The sequence below is a fragment of the Oncorhynchus mykiss genome, chromosome 8 (assembly GCF_057628025.1).
Source record: "Oncorhynchus mykiss isolate SJ-2025 chromosome 8, ASM5762802v1, whole genome shotgun sequence".
NCBI classification, from domain to species: Eukaryota; Metazoa; Chordata; class Actinopteri; order Salmoniformes; family Salmonidae; genus Oncorhynchus; species Oncorhynchus mykiss.
This window is the reverse complement of record NC_143029.1, coordinates 17,580,052-17,606,870: the sequence shown is the minus strand read 5'-3', so window position 1 is coordinate 17,606,870 and position 26,819 is coordinate 17,580,052. Positions and strand designations below refer to the sequence as shown.

Here is a 26,819-nt window from a genome sequence, read left to right as displayed (position 1 = left end):
AAAGTGCTGATCGTGACTGACCTAAAACAGGGATTTTTTTACTAGGATTAAATGTCAGGAATTGTGAAAAACTGAGTTTAAATGTGTTTGGCTAAGGTGTATCTAAACTTCCGACTTCAACTGTATATACACCATTCAAAAGTTTGGGGTCACTTAGAAATGTCCTTGTTTTTTAAAGAAAATCACATTTTTTGTCCATTAAAATAACATCAAATTGATCAGAAATACAGTGTAGACATTGTTAATGTTGTAATTGACTATTGTAGCTGAAAATGGCAGTTTTTTAATGGACTATATACGTTAAAGAGGCCCATTATCAGCAACCATCACTCTTGTGTTCAAATGGCACATTGTGTTAGCTAATCCAAGTTTATCATTTTAAAAGGCTAATTGATCATTAGAAAACCCTTTTGCAATTATGTTAACACAGCTGAAAACTGTTGTACTGATTAAAGAAACAATTAAACTGGCCTTCTTTAGACTAGTTGAGTATCTAGAGCATCAGCATTTGTGGGTTTGATTACATGCTCAAAATGGCCAGAAACAAATAACTTTATTCTGAATCTCATCAATCTATTCTTGTTCTGGGAAATGCAGGCTATTCCATGTCGAGAAATTGCCTAGAAACTGAATATCTCGTACAGCGCTGTGTACGGATCAGGCACTAGGCTATTTTTACTTAGGATTATTTTTAGTTTTTAACGATTTTAACAAATACATAGTACAATGCTCCATAATTTCATATACACTTCACAATATGTCAATACTCCACAATATTGGGCTTCCAATGAGATAAATTATATGGCTCTACAGTGTATGGTATTGGTTAGCAGTGTTATAGTGCGTTTGTAACCAAGTGGGAAGTGGGAATTTACCACATCTGGGAAAAATCCACTTGAATGGCCCTCCAACTGGTAACCCCATCACCCATAGATAGACAGGCAATAAATGTTGATTTTTTGTAATTACTAGTTAAATCAGCCATGAGTCCCCTTGTGACGGGGAATGGAAGCTTGTGGTGTGCAACAGCGAGGGGCAATTGAATACAAGATTTACACAACAAACAAAACAAAAAGTCAACATTTATTGCCTGTCTATCTATGGGTGACGGGGTTGACGTGTTACGCTCGATCCACTCAGTTTTTCTCCGCAAAACATCAGAAAATTGTCAAACGAAGTAGAACCAGCTGACCTGTTTTTACACTGTGATTTGATGGTTAGATGTTCAATGTTTCTTTTGAAATAAATATTTAAAAAATAATAGTTACACCATATTAAAAGGAGAGTATGTGTGACAGGGTTGACCTTAAAATGAGGGACAGACATAAATGAATCCCTAATCACATGAAATAATCATCTTCAGAAATGACTGTCAAAGCAGTGAAATAACTATGGATTTACAATGAAATTATGAAAACTTTAGGGATTTTTCAGGGTTAGTGGGTTAACATCTTCTTAGAAGTCACAGAGGGTGCATGAATGCTGAATTTTGGCACTTTAGCAAGTCTTTATTAATATTGAATGTCAGATTTATTGAATGCTCCATGAGATCTATATTAAAGGGATCTTCACTTCATATAACAGGCTTTTACAATTCAATATTGGTGCATTATTTCTACTTAACATATTAAAGAGATGCAAAAGGTACTCATTTCGTATGTTGGTTGCAACGCTCCCATCAAGTTTGTTTATTTGCCACATGAAAGACATTGAGTCACTTCAGGACCGATAATGTATCATGTTTATAGTCATTGTTTTGTAGTCATTTAAATGCATGTTTGTGCTTTTGGTATGTGTCAAGTACAATAAAAAAAAAAGACCAAATATATTGTTTCTGCGGTTAAACGTTCAGCTTGTACACTGCCAGTTCTGCAGTCTTCAAGGAAAACTCAACCGAAAAACTATATTTATGTATTTGTTTCATTATAATTCTAAGTATTGTATTAAGTTCAAATGGGGGGGGGGGGGTGGTTTTAATATCATCTTTTGTTAAACAATATATATTTATTCCACAGTCCAAGACAGAGAGAGGCAATAAAAAGTTGCTTATACCCTACCTATGCAAACTAATCAACATAAGTTAGTCTCCTAAATGTAAATATTGTGCTGAATTTCACTTATTATTTCAACTTGAATGTTTTATTTAGTATGTATTGAAATATCCATGTAGGCCTATTTCAGTGTCTTTGACTATGTGGATATCAGTAAACACACACACACACACATATATTTGGAACAGTAACTATATGCCCATCATTGCAGCTTTGTGCATGTTCGTTAAATGCCTGGTAGATTCGTTTCATTAGTCCAATGTACAACTGCCAACTGCTCATACAGACAGGGGCTGCTGAACAAATAGATGGAGGGTCGCGCTGTGCGTACTCACCATAGCTATTCACAAACCTCAACTGAGGAATTTTTTTTGAGTATGTGGCTACTGCCCGGGGCACCAACGCAATCTGCACGGCGTAATGTTGTGAATGAGGGATAGAATGACGTCAGTGGCCGAATGTCAACAATGTAGCAGTTGGGAGTAGGCGTTCCATTCGAGTGCAACAAACAGCGGAGACTGAGCAGCACGCTGCGCAAAATCGTCACACACACTGACATTTGCTGAAGAAGAACAATAACCATTTTTATAACTAGAAAACGTAATTTTTATAAAAAAGAAATAAACGAATAGTGTAAAGCAAATGTTTTCTCCCTGCAGCCGGGGGCTTTAGGAAACTGCAAGGAAGTCATCATGTGAAGAAAAAAAATTGTTAAACGGACAAAAGGGCTGGATTACAAGAAAAAAAGCGAAAGTTAAAAGGTGAGCTGCATGCATATGTCAACAAATTTACTGGAATGTGTTATCGAATGGCTTAATTATTTAATTCCTGTGCAGTGCTCGAGTAGACTATCATATGTTTATAACGGCGAATGGAGTTCTTAACTTGTACGGTGAGTCGGCTGTTAATGCTTGGAGTTCGAAGCCATGTCTCCCAATTAATACATGCCTTAATCTCTAATGCTTGGCGGTGTGCCTCAGATGTTTCGTCTGGTTGTAGCTATTTGTTTGTAGTGTGAATGCTCCCTGTTTAAGAGTGAAACGTAAGGCTACCACATCCTGTTATGATCGGAGTCAGTATAGTGTGCACTCCCTCCGATTTTAATGCTTTGCAACTGCAAAATGCATTGCTATCCCAGAGGAAGAGGAGGCGCGTCGGTGTGAGGGTCAGTGTCAGACATGGCTCTTGTTTTCTCTGAGAGAAAAGAAGCTGTCACTTGCAAAGGCCTTGACCTATTAAGGGGTCATGGCAAAGACAAAGACCGCCTGTCCGAGTTCCCCCCTTAATTCACTCCATGGCTTTCATCATGAATTAATTCGGACTAGATTTACATTTTTCAATGTAATTAAACTTGAAATGAGCATAGCCTACACATTAAAGAATTCCTATAATTAGGATTATAATAGACTAATGATTATGATTAGTTGACCTAGTAAGATATTATTATGCTATCTACTAATTATATAATATATTAAGCTACCCCATGTGCTCCTGCGACGAAGCAGATTGTTCTTAAAAAACTAGTTTTTACTCCTCTCAAACTTGAAAAATATTCTCTCACATTTAAACAGCACAATGTTCTGCTTTTGAGTAATGAAAGCAATTTGTTCGATTGTGCAATTGACTGAACTGCACCCATGTAAAAACGATTAGCCATTACACTACACAGTCCCCAATTAATCCACAATAAACCTTTGCTGTGTAAGGACAGCGAGCCTTATTTGGTTTAGCAGCCAATTCAATTGGCTCGATTGTGCCGTTTAAAGAACCAGAACACATATTTCCATGAAACCGGGGGAATGTGATCCCCCTCTCCATATTTACATAGTCCGACATAACTCAAGTTAAATTGAGGTTACATGTGTCTACAATAGTCCATATCCTACAGCAATGTGGATGGAGAAACGATAGCCTACCTGCTGTAAACAAAGGCTGCGCCTTTACGCACAGACGTCCTCGTGCTTTGTCTTTGCTCACTTTGTATTGGCAACAATGTGGAAGGAATTATTGTCATTATACATATTTCGCCTATTTCCCATAATTTCTTTATTCATATTCAGTGTTTTTGTTTAAGTTTTATTGACGGTGGTGATAGGCGTATTGGTGCAGTGACTTGGCGGCTTTGTCCTCATCTTGAAATCACCGACCGAAAGCGGCTATCATTCGTGCATTAGGCTACTATAGGCTACACACCTGCTCTGCATAGGCTGCGACCACGTTTGCTGCGCGATGCTGTAATGTAATAAGAATGTGTCATCCGAGTGTGTTCTCTCCACGCCGCACAAGCCTATCTGGGAATGCAATGCGTCATGCTTTGGCTATTTCCAAACTTAAAAGTATGACACAATACAATAGCCTTAAAAAAAACGAAATCATAATCTAACGTCCTCGGTGTGTTGTACACAGTGAGAGGATCTCTGAAAAATATGCGTTTCGCTTCGAGTGATACTGACATTTTAATGCAGTGATACAGCAGTTTGTATATAGTGCCTAGGACACTGGAATGACAATGCGCACCTAGACATTCCTTTGTCTAGTGATCTAGAACTGCTGATGCCATAAAATCACAACGGTGGCTGATTGTGCTATGAGTGTGCGCATCGAAGATATTTTTAAGTGATGATTCATGATTTGGACTCATGAATGGCATTCTAAAAACAAGTTGTCTATTAAATGTCTCAACGCTTCATTATAACACTATTACAGCATATAGGTGTATCTAATTTAATTAAATTTATCATGTTCTTGAACCAAGAAACATCAATAGAAAATACATATTTTTAAACTATTCCTCTTTCACATAGGTGTCATTGATGCGCATTGTATTAATCAATATAGCAATTTATAGCATGTGCGTAATCCTCTGCTGCAGATATGACGCCATTGTTCTATAGGCTCCTGCCTTTATCTTCGGTAGACCTAGGCTACATGTGCATGCTTTCACTTATTTAGTCAGTGTATGCTTCACTTTCCCGATTAATCTGAATCTATAATACTAGGGGCAATGTTGACAGTGAATCTCTTGGCTGGACACAGTAGAATATGATGCAAAATCTACAACATCTATCATATAACCTATTTCGATACAGCCGAAGATACATTTGATTTGGTTGGAACATTTCATTTCTGTATAAGGTTGTTTTGGTTTTGAATCCATTGCATTATTGTTATTTTTAGGAGATTCTGTTACTTCTATTACCTACAGTAAAACAAAACTATTAGAAAAAACATACCTTGTGACAATATTATTTACATTTCACATTTTAGTCATTTAGCAGACGCTGTAAGTCACTTACAGCAGCAATTGGGGTTATTAAATGTCATTAAAACAACCAATGGAAACATGTTATGGTTCTCTGAGTTAAGCCAAGAGAGCCCTCCAAATTGACTGACTGTATCCGAATACCCATACTAGCATACTAAATAGTATGCGAAAAAATAAAGTGTTATGAAACACTGAAAATAGTACTCCGAATGCGCCAGCTAATGCGCCATTGTGTTGACTCACGCAAATCGTTAATTTTGGTACAGCGGGTCAATGTATCTGATTATCAGCGGTTGTCAGACACGGAGTCGGAAAATACGATAGAATTCTACTAGATCAAACGACGAAATCACTATGCAGTTTAAGTATGTAGTATGCTAGTATGGGTATTCGGGCACGACCAATGATTCATGAAATCGCGCTTTTGTCAGGGGGTTATGACTAAGAATACCACTACTTTTCATGACTATTGTCGAATAATCAGTACATCAAACAACCTATGTGTTGATGTATTATGGCGTCTAGATATTATGTAGATTCATGTACACCTGAAGGAAAGGAACTGTATGTTGGAAAATAAATAGGTCGTTTTTATGAGGTAACAATCAAAAGGCAATATAATTAATCTGTCATGAGAAAGTCTTCACACATGCACCTTTGTTTTTGGCATCATTAAGGGATCGTTTGCACCCCTCCAGGCATTTGAGTTATCCTTACCAGCGAAAACTCACATCTCTAATCACAGCCTTGAGTAGAAAAAAACATGTTCCCAGAGTTCTCCCACGTCAGCACAAAGGCATGTTTGACTGGGCCCCAGCCAGTGGGAGCCATAGATGGGACTGCGCTGCTGGGAGAAATCTAAGATCCTGCAACTCAGACCTAGGGCTTTTGTTTTTTTCCCTCCCTCTCCAATCTGTCACTCTCTCTTTTCTCTCTCTCTTTTATCGTGATCTTTCTATTTTCTCTCACTCTCTCTTGTATTTCTCTCCTTTATTTCTCTCTTTTCTTTCTCTCTTTTATCTCTCTCTTTTCTTTCTCTCTTTTATCTCTCTCTCTCTTATCTCTATCCATCTCTCTCTCTCCTGGGTGTTTCTTTCCTCCTCTTTTATTGCTCTCTCTTTTATCCCTTTCTCTCTCTCTTTTAGCTCTCTCTCTCTCTCTTCTCTCGCTCTCTCTTTTCTCTCTCTTTTCTCTCTCTCTTTATTTTCTCTCCCTCTCTGTTATCTCTCTTTTATCTCTCTCTCACTCTCTTTTCTCTCTTTCTCTTTTATCTCTCTCTCTCCTGGGTGTTTCGTTCCTCCTCTCCCACTATCCAGGGCAGTGATGCTTATTGCCATTATCACTCACCATGTGAAATCAGACTTAATTATCGTGCCAGACCCACCTCCGTCTGCCCTGCCTGCCTCTCACTGTGTTCCCTTCACTTCACTGTGTGAAGAGAGACAGAGTGCCAAAAAGCTATCACACACAAAATGCTACAGGCACGATACTGATTGCTCTGTTTTGGTTGGAGATTTTATACTGCCTGTGTGAGATTATCAAGACTCCTAAATCACCCCGGTGACTGCGTCATCAGACTATCTGTGATCTGCTGTAGTATGCCAGGCTGAGAGTGACTGAGAGTGACCCCACCATGTGGCCTCAGGCCTTGAGGAGGCTGGCCCACGCAGACAGTTAACTCAATGCTCATTGGGAACCCATCCTGTGGTCATTCATTACTTTTTAATTGTTCAAAATGGATTTCAACAAACTAAGTTACTCACATCTCGTCTGAATTGGATTGAAGTTAAAACAACACGGAAGGTGGGGGGCCTATAGGAAGTGTGAGTTAGTGACTATCTGGGCAGTACCATGTCACCGAAGGAAGCACTAATTGTGTAAACGAGTAGACATCCATTGAAGTGAATCATTGTAGTACCGAGGCCTTTCAGATCACATTGCAGTAAACTCCCTGTTTAAAAGCTGTGTGCTTGGCTCGGCTGTGTGCTTGGAGGTGCTGTGTGCTTGGCTCGGCTGTGTGCTTGGAGGTGCTGTGTGCTTGGAGGTGTCCTCCTTACGTTGTTGGATCCTCTGGTTTCCTGTGTGAAGCATATAGAGCTCTGCAGGAGTATGAGACGCGAGCGTGGTAAAGCCAGCGCAGCTGCCGTTTGGACACGGTGAGTCCCTCACAAAAAATACACCAGCACAGGAGTGCTCTCTCTCTGTGGTGAGAAAATATGATGCCAAGGAGTGTGATTTCAGTGCTCTCAGCCTTAAGTGTCACTCTAAAGAGACTCAATGATCAGCTCTTATCTAAGGGCAAAGGCATGAATATCATGCCAAATGACTTATTTAAAGTTCCTGTCTGCTCCAAACACTGTTGTTTTATCTTCACAATTGTTGTTGTTACAATTTATTGCTGATGGGATACCAGTGTGCTTATTAAATGGGAAGTCAATACCTCAATGTAGCATCTCCTGTCCAGTTCCATTTAAATGAAACCACTTTTCTAGATCCACTTGTAGATGTGAAGCATACCCTCAGACCTGTGTAGTGATAGCATTTATAACCTAGTGTCATGTTTTCATCAGCCCTGCCACTGTGTGTGGTCCTCTTCTCTTAAGCATCAGAGGACTTGGGAGACGTATGTAATAAAAGTCATTTTTTTCTGTAGTTGACTGGGAAAATTGGGGCATAGGAACCACATCAAGAGCCACAGCTGTGCCTATATGTCCAACTGTCTCAACAGCAGCACATTTACAGTCCAACATGCACCAGGCAGGCAGGCAGGCAGGCAGCCGATGGCATTGATTCTGTACCAGAACCAGTGTGTCTTGAGAGGGCCAAAAGGGCCAAAAATCAAATTACCCAGTGTGTCTTGGGAGTAGTTGCAATTTAGTCAACAAACCCCTGTCTGCATTTTCTTTCATTTCCTAAAAGTTACTTAGAGTTTCTAAGATGCCTTTTCCATATTTAGAGCAAAGCAAAGCACCCAGTTCGGTTCCAGGTGTTGCGTCTACTCTCTGGGGGGTCCTGCTCTCATAGTGGTGATGACATGCATGTTACACACCTTATCAAATTAGACCTGTTTTGCAGCAAATTCCAGGTGGAGAAAACTGGATTTTGTGTGGCAGGGTTTACCTGATTGGGAACTCAGTAGATAGTATAAGTAATCTCCTCCTAGTTACAGCTACAGCCACGCCCACCCCGCCTGTCAGCATTTTCCCTCTGCAGCTGCTGAATCACATGTGGAGAGGAACTGGAGCCCCTCTGACCAATGACCGACCACTCACATATCCAACCCAGTCAACCTCCTATTACCAAACCCACCCACTTACTGTACTTAATCCTTACTTGACTTAATCCTTACTGTACTCAATTCATACTTGACTTAATCCTTACTGTACTTAATCCATACTTGATTTAATCCTTACTATACTTTAACCTTACTTGACTTAATCCCTTCAGCTCCTAGTGGAACAAAGGGCCTCAACAGTCCCTTTTTACAGTATCTAGACATATTCTCTTAGTCACTCATCGGCCTGTCTCTAACTTACTTCATGCATCCTCATTCACTACTTGTTTTACACTGCTCCTACTTTTCTCTTAACTAGTTTGAAAGCATGAGTCTGGCAGCCTGCTTACTCTATTTGTAAAGCTTACCCTCTATCTCTGTCTGATTCTGTTAGCCCACTGCCTGACACACTGTCAGACACAATAATGCTCTTCTGTTGTCTTCCTTTCCAGTCTGAGGTCATATCCTTACTCTTATGTCTGTGACAATCTCTTTTGTTCTGTTAGTCTTCAGCATTACAGGACTTATTGTTGTGCAGCGAAATCTACAGCTTGTCGATGACAGTGTGCCAAAAAGCTCATTTGTGAGCTTTAAGCAGAGTTGAGCTCTATCTCTGTGCAGTGCCTACACAACCCTGCTAGGGAGTGCATGGGAGTCACATTAGTGTCACTGTGGCTTTGGTCGGCACACATGAGTCACAGAGCTTCTGCATGTCAACATCATGCTCTGTCTTAATATAACCTGGATGAACTCTCTGTCTGCATGGATGATCAACACAGAGGTGGAAAACTTGACATTTTGAATGGAAAAATTGGAACACAGAAAATTTGACACAGAGACAGATGAATGCTCTGATGTTGGTTATTACTCTATAGGAAATGTTAAAAGTGTAAATGTGAAAAATGTCAATATATATATGTAAAATTGAATTTGAGTGATGCAATAGAGCGGCAAAATAAATAAAAAATGATCAGTCCACATGCTGAATATCATCAATATCCACAGATGTCAATATTTACATCATCTTCATTTCACCAGAGATACGGTATTAGGTGTTGAGGTATTCCTTCACTTCCTTCACCTTGGCAACCCTTTTCATCATCCCATTCCTCTCATTTCTGCCAACAACAATTCTTCTGCAAAAATATGGATATTTTTCCTGTGCGCTTGCGCGCTCTCCCTCTCTCTCTCTGAGCCTTATTAAATTACAAAGGTTTTGTCATTGTTTTCGGTCATTTAAAACAATATTGGTTGAAAGCCTGAATGAACTCGACTTCCAGGGTCGCTAGAGGGCCTGACGATTCCTGCCAAGGTCATTTTGTTTTCCCTCTTTTCACATGTTTCTCCTTAGTCTATGGGAAAAAGGAGCAGCAGTCTGTCAAGCACTCTAGATTGGAAGGTATTTAAAACAATCAGTGGATTGGTAAGAGGAGTGAGGTCATTGTTTTAGGGAGGGAGGGAGGGAGGGAGGGAGGGAGGGAGGGAGGGAGGGGTGACCCCTGTGGCAGGAGATGACCCTGTGATGGGCTGTTGTTGTCTGTCTGCCAGGCACATGGCCAGTCAGCCAGTACTGTGAACTCTAAGGTAACACTGGCTATGGCAAAGGTCACCATTCCTGCTAGATGGATTTATTTGTACTGCTTTGCACATCAGAATTGCCCGCCAAAAACAAAACATTCCCTGTGTGTATGTGAGGGGATGTAAACACAGAGCTCCAACATCTGTATCTGATGATGAACACTGTATTAATAATAATGAGGCCCTTTCTCCAGAGTCAGGATAAACAAGGCAGGATGTAATAATGATTATCTAGAAATCAACTTTCTGCAACCTTTCTTTATTTGTTTTCATGTGTAGGCTATTTCATTGATTTCCCCCTGCAGTTATACAAGCTGCAAGGAAGAATGTACTGTAGAAGCATTTCATACTTATGATCATACAGTTACTGTCAGTTATTCAAGAACAGTTTGAAATGTGTATCATTCAAACTGTCATTAATTAAAGTCACAACACAAATTCCAGGAAATTCAGAATAATATTTTCATTAAAACCATCACTGCCGAAGTTGTGGAGTGTAAAACTACCCAAACACCTTGGTAGCGTGGTTTTGGGTATATCTGTTGATGTAGCTAGTGTTTGTGAGAGTGGGGGGTTGGGGATCTGCATCCTGTGAGACTTGCACAGGTGGTTGGGAGGAGGGAGGGAGGGGTGGAGGAAAAGGTGGGCGTGGAGGAGCAGGGGCGTAGTGCCCACTTCCTGTTGAAATACTGTAAACCAGTTGGCTCACTGCCAGCTCAACAGGATTTGTCTTGGGGTTGCTGCTCTCTCTCCACCACAGAATAGGCTGCCATTGGTTGAGAGGCTTTGTGTTATGGCTTAGCTTATTGTGTCTTGTACTTGATTTTTTTTTAAACAAGTGTTGCAAAGAAAAACACATTCTTGTCACGGTTGTCGTAAGAACGGGACCAAGGCGCAGCGGATGTTGAGTTCCACATATTTATTTCAAAAGTGAAACTTAAAGCAAAAACAATAAACGAACAACGAAACGTGACTAAGTGGTGCACATGCACAAACACAAAACATCCCACAAACACAGGTGGGAAAAATAGCTACTTAAATATGATTCCCAATCAGAGACAACGATTACCAGCTGCCTCTAATTGGGAATTATACAAAAACACCAACATAGAAAATATAAATTAGAACACAACATAGAAATTATAAACTAGAATACCCTCTAGTCACGCCCTGACCTACTACACCATAGAGAAACAAGGGCTCTCTATGGTCAGGGCTTGACAATTCTGAACAAAACATTTAATTCTCCAATCAAGAAAAAGATTAAACAACAATGTACTATTACAATTCTGCAAGTTATTACATATAAACATTTACCTCTCGAAATGGTGCCTGTTTTTTCAAAAGAGAAAGAATTTAATGGTCCAATGCAGCAAATAAATCATTTTTTGTTAACAATTAAGTACCTTACTGTCATTGTTTTCTATTAAAATGGTCAAAAAGAAACAAAAATAGATTCTTAGCAAAGAGCCATTTCTCAAGCAAAAATGATGCTAGGACTGTCGGGGAGTGGTCTTCTTGGTTTATTAACCAATAGATAGATGTCCCCAGGCAGGCCAAAACGCCATCTTACCAAAACAGGCTGAAATTTCATTTGGTCTTTTCAAACAGCTCCTACACTAAAGGGGCATTATCATTATTTTCACAATTTCACAGTATTATTCCAACCTCATAGGGTGGAAAGATACAGTGAGTGCACAAAACATTAAGAACACCTTCCCAGTGTTGCCTTGTCAATACACCCTGGGGTTCGATCCCAGGCTGTGCCATTACCGGCCGTGACGAGTTAGGGGAGGGTTTGGCCGGGGGGGCTTTACTTGGCTCATCGTGCTCTAGCGACTCCTTGTGACGGGCCGGTCGCCTGCAGGCTGACTTCGGTCGTCAGTTGAACGGTGTTTCCTCCAACACATTGGTGCTGCTGGCTTTCGGGTTAAGCAGGCAGGTGTTAAGAAGCGCGGTTTGGCAGGTCATGTTTTGGAGGACGCATGACTTGACCTTCGCCTCTCCCGAGCCCGTTGGGGAGTTGCAGCGATAAGACAAGATCGTAATCACGAATTTGGGAGGAAAAGGGGGGTAAGAAGTACTGAATAATAAGGAACACCTTCCTAATATTGAGTTGCACCCTCCCCCCAGGGATGCTGGCTCAGGTTGACTCCATTGCTTCCTACAGTTGTGTCAAGTTGGCTGGAGGTCTTTTGGGCGGTGGACCATTTTTAATACACACGGGAAACTGTTGAGTGTGAAAAACCCAGCAGCATTGCAGTTCTTGACACAAACCAGTGCACCTGGCACCTACTACCATACCCCATTCAAAAGCACTTACTGTAAATATTTTGTCTTGGCCATTCACCCTCTGAATGGCACACATAGACAATCCATGTCTAAATTGTCTCATGGCTTAAAAATCCTTCTTTAACCTGTCTCAAACCCTTCATACAGTTGTTTACTTGAATTGGATTTAACAAGTGACATTGATAAGGATCATAGATTTCACCTGGTCAGCCTATGTCATGGAAAGAATGTTTTGTGTTCTTAATGTTTTGTAAACTCAGTATATATACAAATAAAATCTTCATTTGTTTTTCTCCTTTTGAATGTCCTTGAAGTTGACCTTAAATCCCAAGAGGATATACAGGTAACTGCCGAAATAAAGGAAACACTTGAGTGTTCCCATAGCAACGATTAAAACATTCCCTAACCAGAAACCGTGGATTGATGGCAGCATTCGTGTGAAACTGAAAGCGCGAACCACTGCTTTTAATCAGGGCAAGGTGTCTGGTAACATGACCGAATACAAACAGTGCAGCTATTCCCTCCGCAAGGCTATCAAACAAGCTAAGCGCCTGTACAGAGACAAAGTAGAATCTCAATTCAACGGCTCAGACACAAGAGGCATGTGGCAGGGTCTACAGTCAATCACGGACTACAGGAAGAAATCCAGCCCAGTCACGGACCAGGATGTCTTGCTCCCAGGCAGACTAAATAACTTTTTTGTTCCTGTTCCCAAGAAAGCTAAGGTAACTGAGCTAAACGACTACCGCCCCGTAGCACTCACATCCGTTATCATGAAGTGCTTTGAGAGACTAGTTAAGGACCATATCACCTCCACCCTACCTGACACCCTAGACCCACTCCAATTTGCTTACCGCCCAAATAGGTCCACAGACGATGCAATCTCAACCACACTGCACACTGCCCTAACCCATCTGGACAAGAGGAATACCTATGTGAGAATGCTGTTCATCAACTACAGCTCGGCATTCAACACCATAGTACCCTCCAAGCTCGTCATCAAGCTCGAGACCCTGGTTCTCGACCCCGCCCTGTGCAACTGGGTACTGGACTTCCTGACGGGCCGCCCCCAGGTGGTGAGGGTAGGCAACAACATCTCCTCCGCGCTGATCCTCAACACTGGGGCCCCATAAGGGTGCGTTCTGAGCCCTCTCCTGTACTCCCTGTTCACCCACGACTGCGTGGCCACGCACGCCTCCAACTCAATCATCAAGTTTGCGGACGACACAACAGTGGTAGGCTTGATTACCAACAACGACGAGACGGCCTACAGGGAGGAGGTGAGGGCCCTCGGAGTGTGGTGTCAGGAAAATAACCTCACACTCAACGTCAACAAAACTAAGGAGATGATTGTGGACTTCAGGAAACAGCAGAGGGAACACCCCCCTATCCACATCGATGGAACAGTAGTGGAGAGGGTAGCAAGTTTTAAGTTTCTCGGCATACACATCACAGACAAACTGAATTGGTCCACTCACACAGACAGCATCGTGAAGAAGGCGCAGCAGCGCCTCTTCAACCTCAGGAGGCTGAAGAAATTCGGCTTGTCACCAAAAGCACTCACAAACTTCTACAGATGCACAATCGAGAGCATCCTGGCGGGCTGTATCACCGCCTGGTATGGCAACTGCACCGCCCTCAACCGTAAGGCTCTCCAGAGGGTAGTGAGGTCCGCACAACGCATCACCGGGGGCAAACTGCCTTTCATTTTGGCTACCATGGCTAGAATAAGAGATCTCAGTGACTTTTAAAGAGGGGTGTCAAAGGAACAAAGGGGGTTTAAAGTGTGTGTGTGTGTGTGTGTGTGTGTGTGTGTGTGTGTGTGTGTGTGTGTGTGTGTGTGTGTGTGTGTGTGTGTGTGTGTGTGTGTGTGTGTGTGTGTGTTTGTCACCAGATCTCAACCCAATTGAACACTTATGGGAGATTCTAGAATGATGCCTGAGACAGCATTTTCCACAACCATCAACAAAACATCAAATGATGGAATTTATTGTGGAAGAATAGTGTCACATCCCTCCAATAGAGTTCCAGACACTTGTAGAATCAATGCCAAGGAACATTAAAGCTGTTCTGGCGGCTCTTGGTGGCCCAACGCCCTATTAAGACACTTTATGTTGGCATTTCCTTGTTTTTGGCACTTACGTGTATATGTAGGTTTTAGATGATAAAGGTTTTTCCTGGAAGAATGTTGAAGGATGTTACAAAGATGTTACAAAGATCAACATCTAAGCTTTGATGTTTACTTTTGGCCATCTTCTTTAACTCAAATGTCATTCCGTTATCTAAAGCCATGTCTCTAGAACTTGTTGTTGAACTTGATGTTCTACACTTTGTATTCACGAAATCATGCTTTACACAAATAAATATAGTATTTTGAGTCGTTTAATAGTCACACATTTCTAATCACCTACAACTGCAGTACATGTGTTTTTATCTAGATACACTTTTTTTTAAACTACTGCAGCATTGTTTTTCTTCTATGGTTTGATAGACAGGTGGCAATATTGCAGAAGTGTGTTGGAATGACTTGTATTTTGTTTATTGAGCTCTATTGTATGTTCTCTATGTGCATAAAGGTCACAGATCATTTCTGGGGTTTGCTTGTTCATTAATTATAATCCACATAATAATTCCCTTTTCTTATTGCTGCAGGATTATTTTCCTCCTGTAGCAATTTAGTTCAATTTAAGATCCTACATATGTAGAATCCATGCTTGTCTCTATCTGAGTTCTGCTATTGACTCTATGGAAGAAAGACAATGACAACCAACAAAATACAAAAAGTATGTTTTATACCACAATCATACATTGTTATTTCTAGTGAATTTTTTTTGATTACCATCAAAATAGAATAATACTGGATGAATTCACTCTATCATTTTGTAGTATGATAAATTGTAAATGGTTTGTATCTATGGCCATGTCAATAGTACTTGTATTTTTCCCACACTTATTCTCCAGACAATAGCTCCACTTGCCGCAGCTTTTCCATCACCAAGAGATGAAGGAGCATTTTATTGCTACTTTGACAATAACATCTAAAGACTATGTTGAATTTACCTGTACCAGTATTGTGCTGTGTTCTTTAAAGTCATATTCATCAGCACATGTTTTAACTTGTTCATATTCTAAATGTGATGTTAAAAATGTACATGACCAGTTGCCTAGCTTATGGACCATATCAGTAGAAACACTGAATTAGACAGGTCTATCTAAACGTAACTCATGGATCTTTGGATCGATAGTATTTGGATCGATAGTGCCGCCTGCATGAATGGCTTTAGTAGCTGGCATTTAGATGGATTACTGTAGCGTCATATCCCTTTCATCTCCAACACAGAGACTGTCTCTGGAGGGGAGGAAGCGAATTGGTCCTCATTATGCTTAGCATGCACTTTTAGGTTAGCTTAGCACTCTCTTATTCAATTCATACTTCTCATTGTCATCTGATTGAACAGGGTAAGTATCGAAATGTGTACACTGTGCACATGCTGCACGTTTACTTGACAGGTTCTCTACATGGGTTTATCCTGACCATAATGTCTTCTGCGTATTTGAATGTGTGCATGGACAATATGTTTTATCTAGAATACAAGTTACTTCACATGAGGATCTGTGTAGCATTGCATAGTTAGTGTGATTCATCAAGAAGTTGCTATCAATCCAGTGACGTCTGAGCCCCAGCATACTATGTCATATTGCGGATAAGTTTCCAGCCTTAATCACCTTTCTTGGTTCAGTGGTTTGATTATCACGCACAGTCAACAATGTTACACTTTATAGAGGCAGTTTACAAGCTGATTCAAATCTTCAATTTGATTTATATTTGACATTTTTGTCATTTAGCAGACACTTTTCTCCAGGGCGACTTACAGGAAGTGAGTGCATATACTTTCAAGCCTCGTTGGGGGACGTCCACATTAAAACTGTTAGCAGGTCAGATCGTTTGTTAATATAACGTGATGATGGTACAGCTTTTATCAGATTTTGGTTTGAAGGGGAAATGATGGTGTAACATCACTACGTATGCACATCCGTGCGTTTGAGTTTGACATGTTTTATTTCAGTTGTGATAAGATGGATGGTTAGATTGACATCATACATACTTGGTGGCAGGTTTTGTTATTGGTCTGGGCCATACGCCAATGGGAAATTCTACTGCGAGGAGTGTGTGTGTGTGTGTTTGTGTGTTTGTGAGATACATGAGAGCTTTCCTGTCTTTGGGGAAGCCCACACGACAGACCCCTGAGCTGCCAATCAAATGACTGGCATAACACCTTTACATAGCGGTCTGACTGGTGTTGTAGAGAAACTGCTACTGGTGAATGACTTGTTACTGATCACTATCACCATGGAAGACAAACCTGTAAGTACCTGACTTGTTAATCACTCTGTGTTTACTTTTGTTGTCAAAGTACCATTTATGTTGTCAAGGAAGATGTTCTTATGTTTGACAGCAAAGCGTTTTTGTGGTCACAATGTGTGAAGACTACATGTTATCGATCCTTTGACGATAATGTCTACCAACTATGTTGAATTGACCAGTTATCTAGTAGTATTGTGTTCATAAAGTCCTATTCATCAGCACGTGTTTTTACTTGTTCATGTTCTAAATGTGATGACCTAGCTTATGAACCATATCAGAAGAAACACGGAATAAATTAGACAGGTCTATCTAAATGTAATTCATGGATCTTTGGTTTACGGTAAAGCTGTGAAGAAAGACCTTGAGCCACAAACTTCTTGTAGTCTCTAGGAATTCCTCCCCATGTTGAACTGTGTTGTGAAGTGTTCGTTGACAGAGTTCAGTGAATACATATATAAAAGTGAAGACATATACAAAAACAATTTGCAAAGGAAATGAAGCTTGTTTTCGTGACTTCCCTCCCCTGCAGATGCTAGAATTTTGTCTGTAGCCAAATTTATGTAGAAACTATTAACAGAAACAAAAATGTATTCATGTGTTCGTGTTTCTTCCCTCCATGCTAATTGTAAATCTTTATTAACGATTCTAAGCTGTTAACAGCACATGCATCTGCTCTTATAAATCACAGCTTTTTCTACTTTAACCAATTCCCTCCATTTTAATATTTAAATCCTGATGTAAGATCCCATTGAACATATGTTTTGAAAAAAGGGGAACTTATGACTTGTTAATGGCAAAGTGTGACTGCTCAATCCCTTTATGAACGGTCTTCAGTGTGCAATGTATGCATATAGAGTCAAGGCTCATATCCCCTCTTTATTATTGGACTATTAGTAACACAATGGTTTCCTGTGTCTCGCTACTGTTAGTCTCAGAGCCAAGGTTTGTGGCTTAGAACTAATCCTGTAGCTAATGCCATCATAGTAGGAGTACAACTCATAAGTGTGCTTAGCCCCGGACCACATGCAGGGCAGGCAGGATGCTATGTAACATGGCTAAGACCTGCTCAGGGTAAATGCTAGTGGCTGGCGAGGCCTGGCTTCTAAACTTGTCAGTCACAGTCTCAACCCAAAAGTCCTGATGAAAAAGTTTAGAAACCGTTGACGTTTGTTGTGTTCAAGGACTTAGGCCTATTCCATGATGCCTATCTAGCAAAGCAACCTCTTTTTGAGTAATTTAACCATATAATACAAGTGCAAAGTGACATTAGGCCGTCGCTTGGATTCCTTGAATGTCTCAGAAGTATCCATATACTTAAGTATCCATATGCACTGTACAAGCAGCAGTCTGCCTGTCTGGCTCCCATGGTGCACCTCTTCTCATCCTGCATGGGGAAGGCAGTGAAAGAGGCCATTGTTCTTGTCACTCTGAGGCATGTTGCATGCACTTATGACACTGAGTGGGAGAAATTATGCCCATTATAAATCTGGAATGTATTTGAATCAATCAATTGTAGAAGAACAAAATGCATTTCATTACCAACTTCAATTTTAGAAGGACCCACAGAACTTTTAGAAAGTTCTTTAAGTTAGGTTTTAGTTGTTCATAATAGGCAGGAGTATTTTTAGTTACAATAATGTGATTTCATAATTGAGAAAAAAAAAAAACTTTTACACAGAAGCTTGAACAGGAAAAATCTGGACATTTCTAAATAAACCCAGAGAAACAATATGGATGGAAACACTACATTTCCTCTTTTAAAACTAAGAGCGTAACAAAATCACTTTTTCATATTTCCTTGGCGCGCAGAAGAAATGGCTCATACTGTAACATGACTCAGTGCTCGTTGGTTATGGGTTGGAGAATAAACTTGAAAGTAGACTACCTTCGGAGTGTGATTCAGACATCTGGTCTATTGAATCAACTCTTCCTCTAATGCCTTGATAAAACAAAAGGCTTTCAGGGCTTCTCTCTCCTTCTGTTTTCCCCTCTTTTCAGAAGGCATTGATTGATGTGCAGTAAACCACACTTGCAAAGTCTTTATCTCTCCCTGGGATTGTTCTGGTATGATGTAATGTTTTGATGATCCTCAACATGGTAAGATGTCATGTGTAGCAGCACTGACTTAAAAAACAAAAAAAACAATACCACTATCTGAAAAGACAGAATCGCATGTCTTTTCAGAGGAGTATACCTCACAGATCATGTTAGCCCCATTTAGATTGTGGAACACTTTGTAGCAGCGAGACAAAGGTATTTGTGAGAATGTTAGGTTCTTGTTGTTCTCAATGGAAACCGAGCCTCTCATCAGACAGCCAGTTTCCAGTGATTGTTTTTCAGCATCTTTTCTGGTGTGCACTCTGTGTACCAGCCGATCTCCCTAAGCTACATCATATAGTCACCATCACGAGGGTGTAAACTAACAGCACAGCGTGGATGTCGTAAAAAATGCCCTTATCCACCAGGGAGAGGCCTATTTTTAACACTACTCTTGTATCGCGTATCGCCATTTTGGTCTTTTGTGGTGAGGAGGATATTTTGGGACGCTCTCGGGAAGCCTGACCTGTGAGGCAAGATGAGGTGGAACCTCCCCACAACAATACATCTTGTGAGTGTGTGTGTGTTTATGCGTGCGTGCGTGCATGCGTTCTCAAGGTGAAGCCAACGTCTGAGACAGACCTGTTGCAAAGTTGAAAATACAACTTGTTTCACCAGTGCACTAACAGCCGGTACTTCTACCAGCACTTTCACTATCTGTACTAAAAGGTTCCAGATAGGAACCAGATAGCAGTCTGGAACAACCGTACAGACCTCAGAAGCTAAACAAATGGTAAACAGCTACAAAATAATTTCAAGGAGCCCCATGTCGGGCCTTTCCTCATTGCATTAGCAGCACATAACAGTCTCCTGATCGGAACTAGGGCCGCCTGCTACTCCTCACACTTAAAATTGTGGTCTGATAGATGGTCCTGATTGGGGTGGCTTAAGTTCTCTATCAAAGCCTAGGAAAGGTCTACTGGCCTGCCTGCCTGCCTGCCTGCCTGCCTGGCCTGCCTGCCTGCCTGCCTGCCTGTGTGTGTTTGGGTTGGATAATGATCCTCCTTGTCTAGAGGCTGGCTCTGACTTTACTGCCCTGTTTTGGAGGGGGAATGTGTGTTGGAGGGGAGAACGGGAGGGTGAGTGAAAGCACAGGAATTCCCACTCACTTTGGCTCGTCCTGCATTCAGTCTGATCCTCGGCTGCCCCCCACACCCCTTTCTCTCCCCTCCCTCCCTCCCTCCCTCCCTCGATCTTTCAGTTCTCTCCTCTGTTGGAGAAAGGGGGACGTTTGTTGTTGGAATGCGCTCAGCACTCTGATCTGTGCCCGTCATTAGAACATGTTTGTTCCGAGCTGAGCGGGTGCTCCCGGAGACCCTGCATGGCGCGGGGGGAAGCTAGGCGGCCAGGCGGCCAGTTATCATGGGGGGACCACTGGGTTCATTCATCAACCTGTCATGGGCCCCGCTTTCTGTTATTTGTAGCCAAATCCATCAAGCATGACAAGCGGGTAATTTGAGCCAAGTCGAGGGCAGAGCTCCAGGTCCCTTCCACAAAGTCATTCTTCCCCTCCCTCCTGGGAAAGGCTCCGGACAGCCCGCTCAAGATCCAGAGTTTTGTTGAGTCATGTGAGAGAAACAACCACACCGACCGAGGTGGGGGGGCTGCTAGGGGGAACCGGGGGGGGGGGGGGGGGGGGGGGCTAAAAGCTGCTCACAGGCTAAGGGAGACAGAGGAATGCACTGGAGCCAGCCTTGTATAAGGTAATGTCTGGTGAACATGCCGGGGTGGGACGTGTGCACAGATTTATTTTAATACACTGCTGGCAAGGCCAGAGGGGAGGGGAGAAGCGTCCAGCTCCCTGCCATCTCGTCCCGGGATCACAGTCACGCATCGGACAAGACAGGACATTGTACTAGGCTAACCACCACAGACGACAAAAACACACAGAGGCAAGTTTCAGTTGAGAGTTTGGCCTACTAATCTGCATGATCCGATTGGGTTGCTTTATGTTCCACTGTCAGGGCTTGCATTCCTTTTCCATGGGGTTGTTGTGTGTACCTGCTGTTAGAGTGATTCCCCTGACACCAGCATGTTTTGAGTTCACTGCCCTGCAGACAGATATGTTTTTGTTATGTCACTCAGGCATTTAGCGTTGCAGTGATGCACGTGTAGCAGCTAAATGGTGATTTGATGTAGGGGTAGTTATGTGCTCCAAAGCTGTGTATGGTTATTATCAAAGGCATTTTTGTGTAATATTCATAGACTGATGGACATTATAGGTTGACAGATCAAATCCCAGCATAATTCTGCTATGGTGACGTAGTAGCCTAAATGTATAGAAAACTAAATCATTTGTTGAATGCAATGTTATCCAAGACCCTCAGGAAATAGTATGCATATAGATTGTAACCAGCAAACAGAGGAAATGTCTACAAGAGAATGTGCAAACAGATCACATTTCCCCTCAGAATGCACTTTGTAGTGTCAGCTAGTATGCGAGAAGCCACTTTCCCAGCAGTGTGTTTGTGACCTGGCTCCTTACCTGATAGAGCAGCCTCTCTGAACAGGGCAGGCATTGGTTGGTCTGGACTGAGCTGTCCCTCTGACCCCCGTGGACCCTGTGGCTCTGCTCAAACCCGGTTGTGTGTTTCAAGTTTCACGTTTTATTAGTCCTATGTACAGGATCCACGTGGTATACAGTGTCAATCTAAATGCTTACTTGCAGGTTCCTCGACAATCAAACAACAGTAATAAATAAGAAAATATAAGAATAGAAACATAAAGTAAATGGCTCAGTAGAATAGAATAAAGATTTTAGCATAAGTATGATACACGAAGACACAAAGTATTGTCCAATATTTACACGTGTTTTGGGGAAGGGGGGATTGTGGGTGTGTGTGTGTGTGTGTGTGTGTGTGTATGTTTTTGTTGGGGGATGGGATGACATGTTCCATAAACACATTCCCTGAACAGAGTGCTGTGACCTGGACAGTCTCATTACAGTGTGTGTTGTAACACCTGGCAAGGTGGCCTCTCTCTGGGTGGAGATGACAAGGTCGGTGCCAGCTGCCAGCGCCGGTCAGGAAGGGACACACAGGCGATGGCCTGGGAGGGAACAGTCGGGTGCAGGATGGTTAGGTGCCATAGACACAGCAAGGCCTGGGGAGCTACTGTTCTGTGTGGCTGATTCACTTTCCCCACTGTGACATGACTGAGGCTGACTCCCAAATGGCACCCTATTCCCTATACATTATAGTGCACTACTGCCATTTGGGACGCTGCCTGGGAGTGTAGCCTTACTCAGGCTTGCTTGGCTGCTACAGTATCGGTGCATAACATCTGAGATGAATGTACCGTAGTGAGAAGTAGGGCTACTACTTGGTTGTGGAATCTGTTTCTGTCTCCCTTATTGGTTCCCTGTTGCTTTTATTTGTGCTTTTACTGCACCACCCCTTTTTGTCTTATATTGATCGTTCTGGTATAATACTCCATTAGATACCAACACAATGTGGTGAGTGCATTGTTAATGCTCTGCTGAATGTCAATTCAAAACTGCCTGAAGGCCAAAAGATAGGATCTCTTTCTGTTGCTTATTTTATTAAAACGAGCACAGATCTGAATGTGTTGCTTCTAAACCAACAACAGTATAACTCTTTACTTAGACTAAAGATCTTGTACAAAAAATAAAAAAATAAAACATGCTAAGATTAATAAAAAATAAAGTCTCCCTCCCTTTGGGGTTTAGAGTTTTTAGCTCTTATGTTATCTTAAGGAAGCGCGTTCTCGTAAGCCGAAGACCTCTATTGATGCATATAAATTCCTTCTGAGTTCTGGAGACTGAGGGCTGAAAGGATACCCTTGGGAAAACATTTCTTGGAACTCTTGGACTCCCGCCACAAATCATGGGAACAGAAGTACTGTGAAAGGAATGGAAAACAGCCGACAAAGGAGGAAGCCTTTTTCTCAGCAAATTGAAATTTGTTTATCTTACGACACTAAATGAAGAAAGACAAATGCATTAAAATGTCCCATAATATGGAAGTGGGAAGTTGTTCATCTAGTTCATTTCTGGACTAGAGGTTTGTAACCCTGGATCTTTATGTCTGATTGCCATGGAAACCATTATTTGGGGCAATTGCCGTGGTAGACCACTTTAGCAATCTCCTTGGAATATATTACTATCCTACTCTCTCCTCACCTTCAACCTCTCACCATTGTCTCGGACATAGTTTACTTCAGCCTCTTTTCGCAGTAATTGCAGTAGGCTACCAAGCTCAGGAATGCACAACCTATCTACAGCAGTAGATCAGCAGATCCTACGTCCTCTTACCACTAGTACTGATCATGATCATGAGCAGAGGAGAAATAGAACAAAATCTTGGACAGTGAACTGACCATGTCAATAAATCAGTACTGTGAAATTGAAGAATTCACAGCCTGTCTATCTGCATGCAGAATCACAACAACCCGCAGTAGGGGTTAGATTAGATATCTCAGCTAGGTGGTTGAAAATAACCATATTCCAGCATCTCATTATTTCTCATCTTCATTGCATATATTCTTATAGCACATTGATGCCCAAAGAAGATAAATAAACCTATCCTCATCCTCTTCTGGGAAAGCTTAGACCAGCAGTCTGGCTGTGAGGCAGGTTTTTGCTTTGGCTTTCACCTGGTATTGGCTTAATTTGGAGCTTTATCAGGTGAGTGAAGTGGGCTGTGCAGCAGACCTGAATAACCACCCTGACATTGAAAAGGCCCAATGAAATCATGAACAGAACAGACGTGTTGATATTCGTATTTCACAGTTATTTATTTTATTTTTATTTCACCTTTATTTAACCAGGTAGGCAAGTTGAGAACAAGTTCTCATTTACAATTGCGACCTGGCCAAGATAAAGCAAAGCAGTTTGACACATACAACGACACAGAGTTACACATGGAGTAAAACAAACATACAGTCAATAATACAGTATAAACAAGTCTATATACGATGTGAGCAAATGAGGTGAGATAAGGGAGGTAAAGGCAAAAAGGCCATGGTGGCAAAGTAAATACAATATAGCAAGTAAAACACTGGAATGGTAGATTTGCAATGGGAGAATGTGCAAAGTAGAAATAAAAATAATGGGGTGCAAAGGAGCTAAATAAATAAATAAATAAAATACAGTAAGGAAAGAGGTAGTTGTTTGGGCTAAATTATAGGTGGGCTATGTACAGGTGCAGTAATCTGTGAGCTGCTCTGACAGTTGGTGCTTAAAGCTAGTGAGGGAGATAAGTGTTTCCAGTTTCAGAGATTTTTGTAGTTCGTTCCAGTCATAGGCAGCAGAGAACTGGAAGGAGAGGCGGCCAAAGAAAGAATTGGTTTTGGGGGTGACTAGAGAGATATACCTGCTGGAGCGTGTGCTACAGGTGGGAGATGCAATGGTGACCAGCGAGCTGAGATAAGGGGGGACTTTACCTAGCAGGGTCTTGTAGATGACATGGAGCCAGTGGGTTTGGCGACGAGTATGAAGCGAGGGCCAGCCAACGAGAGCGTACAGGTCGCAATGGTGGGTAGTATATGGGGCTTTGGTGACAAAACGGATTGCACTGTGATAGACTGCATCCAATTTGTTGAGTAGGGTATTGGAGGCTATTTTGTAAATGACATCACCAAAGTCGAGGATTGGTAGGATGGTCAGTTTTACAAGGGTATGTTTGGCAGCATGAGTGAAGGATGCTTTGTTGCGAAATAGGAAGCCAATTCTAGATTTAGCTTTGGATTGGAGATGTTTGATATGGGTCTGGAAGGAGAGTTTACAGTCTAACCAGACACCTAAATATTTGTAGTTGTCCACGTAAGTCAGAGCCGTCCAGAGTAGTAATGTTGGACAGGCGGGTAGGTACAGGTAGCGATCGGTTGAAGAGCATGCATTTAGTTTTACTTGTATTTAAGAGCAATTGGAGGCAACGGAAGGAGAGTTGTATGGCATTGAAGCTTGCCTGGAGGGTTGTTAACACAGTGTCCAAAGAAGGGCCAGAAGTATACAGAATGGTGTCGTCTGCGTAGAGGTGGATCAGAGACTCACCAGCAGCAAGAGCGACCTCATTGATGTATACAGAGAAGAGAGTCGGTCCAATAATTGAACCCTGTGGCACCCCCATAGAGACTGCCAGAGGTCCGGACAGCAGACCCTCCGATTTGACACACTGAACTCTATCAGAGAAGTAGTTGGTGAACCAGGCGAGGCAATCACTTGAGAAACCAAGGCTGTCGAGTCTGCCGATGAGGATGTGGTGATTGACAGAGTCGAAAGCCTTGGCCAGATCAATGAATACGGCGGCACAGTAATGTTTCTTATCGATGGCGGTTAAGATATAATTTAGGACCTTGAGCGTGGCTGAGGTGCACCCATGACCAGCTCTGAAACCAGATTGCATAGCAGAGAAGGTATGGTGAGATTCGAAATGGTCGGTAATCTGTTTGTTGACTTGGCTTTCGAAGACCTTAGAAAGGCATGGTAGGATAGATATAGGTCTGTAGCAGTTTGGGTCAAGAGTGTCACCCCCTTTGAAGAGGGGGATGACCGCAGCTGCTTTCCAATCTTTGGGAATCTCAGACGACACGAAAGAGAGGTTGAACAGGCTAGTAATAGGGGTGGCAACAATTTCGGCAGATAATTTTAGAAAGAAAGGGTCCAGATTGTCTAGCCCGGCTGATTTGTAGGGGTCCAGATTTTGCAGCTCATTCAGAACATCAGCTGAGCAGATTTGGGAGAAGGAGAAATGGGGAAGGATTGGGCGAGTTGTTGTGGGGGGTGCAGTGCTGTTGGCCGGGGTAGGAGTAGCCAGGTGGAAAGCATGGCCAGCCGTAGAAAAATGCTTATTGAAATTCTCAATTATGGTGGATTTATCAGTGGTGACAGTGTTTCCTATCTTCAGTGCAGTGGGCAGCTGGGAGGAGGTGTTCTTATTCTCCATGGACTTTACAGTGTCCCAGAACTTTTTTGAGTTAGTGTTGCAGGAAGCAAATTTCTGCTTGAAAAAGCTAGCCTTGCCTTTTCTAACTGCCTGTGTATAATGGTTTCTAGCTTCCCTGAACAGCTGCATATCACGGGGGCTGTTCGATGCTAATGCAGAACGCCATAGGATGTTTTTGTGCTGGTTAAGGGCAGTCAGGTCTGGGGAGAACCAAGGGCTATATCTGTTCCTGGTTCTAAATTTCTTGAATGGGGCATGTTTATTTAAGATGGTTAGGAAGGCATTTAAAAAAAATATCCAGGCATCCTCTACTGACGGGATGAGATCAATATCCTTCCAGGATACCCCGGCCAGGTCGATTAGAAAGGCCTGCTCGCTGAAGTGTTTCAAGGAGCGTTTTACAGTGATGAGTGGAGGTCGTTTGACCGCTGACCCATTACGGATGCAGGCAATGAGGCAGTGATCGCTGAGATCTTGGTTGAAAACAGCAGAGGTGTATTTAGAGGGCAAGTTGGTTAGGATGATATCTATGAGGGTGCCCGTGTTTAAGGCTTTGGGGAGGTACCTGGTAGGTTCATTGATAATTTGTGTGAGGTTGAGGGCATCAAGTTTAGATTGTAGGATGGCTGGGGTGTTAAGCATGTTCCAGTTTAGGTCGCCTAGCAGCACAAGCTCTGAAGATAGATGGGGGGCAATCAGTTCACATATGGTGTCCAGAGCACAGCTGGGGGCAGAGGGTGGTCTATAGCAGGCGGCAACGGTGAGAGACTTGTTTTTAGAGAGGTGGATTTTTAAAAGTAGAAGTTCAAATTGTTTGGGTACAGACCTGGATAGTAGGACAGAACTCTGCAGGCTATCTTTGCAGTAGATTGCAACACCACCCCCTTTGGCAGTTCTATCTTGTCTGAAAATGTTGTAGTTTGGAATTAAAATGTCTGAATTTTTGGTGGTCTTCCTAAGCCAGGATTCAGACACAGCTAGAACATCCGGG

The 26,819-nt window shown here is 42.1% G+C and overlaps 1 protein-coding gene across 1 annotated transcript in view; it reads left to right on the top strand.

Moving 5' to 3' along the window:
- The first annotated feature begins 2,497 nt into the window (after positions 1-2,497).
- Positions 2,498-26,819, top strand: part of LOC110529508 (transcription regulator protein BACH2) — a 110,524-nt gene continuing 86,202 nt past the window's right edge. Inside the window, exon 1 of the mRNA XM_021611751.3 lies at positions 2,498-2,812. The gene's annotated coding sequence lies outside the window, so the exon portion shown is untranslated. The remainder of the gene's footprint in view (positions 2,813-26,819) is intronic.